The following is a 3,345-nucleotide window of genomic DNA, read 5'->3' on the forward strand; positions in this document are numbered from 1 at the left end:
GTAAATAAGTAAATAAGTAAATAAGTAAATAAGTAAATAAGTAAATAAGTAAATAAGTAAATAAGTAAATAAGTAAATAAGTAAATAAACAAGCAAGCAAGATCTGGTGGCATATAATCTGGTTTCAATTTTGATAAGCTCTTCACCTTTCCAACATGTAGCCAATAGCTATATAATTGTCAGTCACAGGTTTGATGATAGCTAATTACTTGAAATGACTGTATTTTGTCTCCCAAATATGCATTTCAGAACTTTCATCTCTATCAAGAGCTGTTGCTTTGCATATTCCTTTATTTAACTTTATTCTTATCACTTCAAAGCAAACCAGGATGATTTAGTGTTTTCTCCAAATAAACACATACACGTTTAAATACCATCATTTGCATGCCCTTAACACATTCAGTTTATGCAGAATATATTTTGCACAGATGCATTTTTCCCAAATATTAACAGTGATATCTCTTCATCTATCCATAGCTTGGGGATGGGGAGGGTGGAGAGAGAGAGAGAGAGAGGGGATGAGAGAGAAATAAGCAGCTTATTCTTCAAAATACCTCCTTGATTGAAATGACTAGGTATATTCCCAAAGGTAATACTTTCCTACTTTGTGATAAAGTAGGCCAAGGAGATGCCCAAAAGGAAGGCATAAAAGGAGTCTTATACCACATTATGCAAGATCTGCCTCTTTTGTAAATTTCAGAGTGATCCAAAATAACTATTCTGTCCTGCAGTTATAGTTTGCATTTCTGCATTTTCTGTATCAGATTTTTTTCCCCTTTGCTGACCATGAATAGACTTATATAATATCTCTGGGAATAGCTGATGACCACTTTTGCAATTTGTTCCTCAGGCCTCTAACCATACCTTGATATGTACAATAGGCAGTTGCCATCTTCTCTGTTCTGAACAACAAGAAAATTCAAGAGTCTTTCTAAATTTATACAGATATTTCTTGATTAATGACCACAATTGACCCCATTAATTTATGTTGTTAAGTGAGATGTAGTGATTTCAATTTCAACTCTGAACTGAGTTTAATCTGAAGGACTAGCCTAGCCTAGCCTAGCTTAGTTTAGCCTAGCCTAGCCTAGCCTAGCTTAGCCTAGCCTAGAATAGAATAGAATAGAATAGAATAGAATAGAATAGAGTAGAGTAGAGTAGAGTAGAGTAGAATAGAATAGAGTAGAATAGAATATAGTAGAATAGAATATAGTAGAATAGAATAGAATAGAATAGAATATAGTAGAATATAGTAGAATAGAATAGAATAGAATAGAATAGAATAGAATTCTTTATTGGCCAAGTGTCATTGGACACACAAGGAATTTCTCATTGGTGCATATTCTCTCAGTGTACATTAAATAAAATATACATTTGTCAAGAATTATGAGGTATAACACTTAAGGATTGTCATAGGGGTCAAATAAGCAATGAGGAAACAATCAATATTAATAAAAATCTTAGGATACACGCAACAATTTATAGTCATACAGTCATAAGCTGGAGGAGATGGGTGATAGGAATGATGAGAAAAAATTAGTAGTAATAGTAGTGCAGACTTAGTAAATAGTTTGACAGTATTGAGGAAATTATTTGTTTAGCAGAGGGATGAGGTTTGGGGGGGGGGAAGTGTGGGAGCTCTCACAACTTCATCTTATGTCCTGCCTCACTGAGAAGTTGATTTCCAGCACTATGTTATGGAAAAATTGAGCCGGGGTGGCGCAGCAGGTAGAGTGGTGTACTGCAGGCCACTGAAGCTGACTTGTAGATCTGAAGGTCAGCGGTTCAAATCTCATCACCGGCTCAAGGTTGACTCAGCCTTCCATCCTTCCGAGGTGGGTAAAATGAGGACCCGGATTGTGGGGGCAATAGCCTAGCTCTGTTAAAAAAAGTGCTATTGCTAACATGTTGTAAGCCGCCCTGAGTCTAAGCAGAAGGGCGGCATAAAAATCGAATAAATAAATGAATGAATGAATGAATGAATGAATGAATGAATGAATAAACAAACAAACAAACAAACAAACAAACAAACAAATAAATAAATAAACAAATAAACAAATAAACAAATAAATAGGCAGAAAAGAGAGTACAGAACTGGACAATTAAACATGTTGTCTACCAATATTAATCCTAGTATTTATTCCAAAAGCACAGGTAGCCCTCGATTCACGACTACAATTGAAACCAGACTTTCCATTGCTAAAATGGTTAAGTGAGATACATGACTGTATCCATGTTGCGACAGTTGTAAGTCTGAGTCACTTTTTCAATGTTGTTTTAAATTCAGATGTTTTGCTAAATGATCTCTATCTGTACGTCGAAATATCAAACACGCCTCCTTCCAAGGTTTCCCTCCATTCTTTTTAAAAGATACCATGGATGCTCATGCATTCATTCAATTAAAAACAGTAAAAAGTATTTGTTACCATTGTAAATAACTTTTCAGCAGAAATAATTACTTTCTATTGTTCTTTACTGAGCAACTGTTAGAAAGCCACTTTGGCAGCAGGAGAAGGGGAAATTACTTGGAATCGGTACAGAGAGGACAGGCAATCAAACACCCCATCCAGACTGCCAAAAATTTGATGATTGGTATATACATTCATATGCTGTCCAGCAAATGCATAAGAGGCTTTTGTTTGTTCACACAACTCAGAATCCAGATTAGTCAATATAAATTTTGTCGATGCAAGTGAAATTGGGGAGTTGCAAAAGGAATCTCTCTCTCTCTATCTCTCTTTTTTTTTTTACTTTTTCCAAAAATGAATCAGCAGGCATTGCAGCCACTTTATAAAGAATATATATATGTATATATATATATATATATATATATATATATATATATATATATATATATATATATATATATATATATATATATTGTCGGCTATCAATAAAAAAATTAACTGCCTTGGAAATGGCCCTGGGTTGGGCCGAGAGGCAAAAAAGGAGCTGTGATGTTCCTTCAATATACCAGGGTGATTCGACACAAAATGTAACCCTTCCCTGGTACAGAGCTGAAGGGATTGGATACTGTAGCCTAGAGGATAATTCTCTGCCTTACAAGGCAACGGTTGCAGGTTCAAGTCCCAGTGGGTATGGCTAGCTGATGAGGCCAAAATAAGGCCGAAATAGATCTATCCTAGTCTCCCTTAATTTTCAAATTCAGCTTAAACATGTGACATATATGTATATATGTATATATATGTATATATATGTATATATATGTATATATATGTATATATGTATATATATGTATATATATGTATATATATGTATATATATGTTAAATATTTTTAGCTGGAATTTTAAAATTAAGGGAGACTAAAAACATTTAACACATAC

Source organism: Erythrolamprus reginae, chromosome 4, assembly GCF_031021105.1.
Source record: "Erythrolamprus reginae isolate rEryReg1 chromosome 4, rEryReg1.hap1, whole genome shotgun sequence".
Taxonomy (NCBI): Eukaryota; Metazoa; Chordata; class Lepidosauria; order Squamata; family Dipsadidae; genus Erythrolamprus; species Erythrolamprus reginae.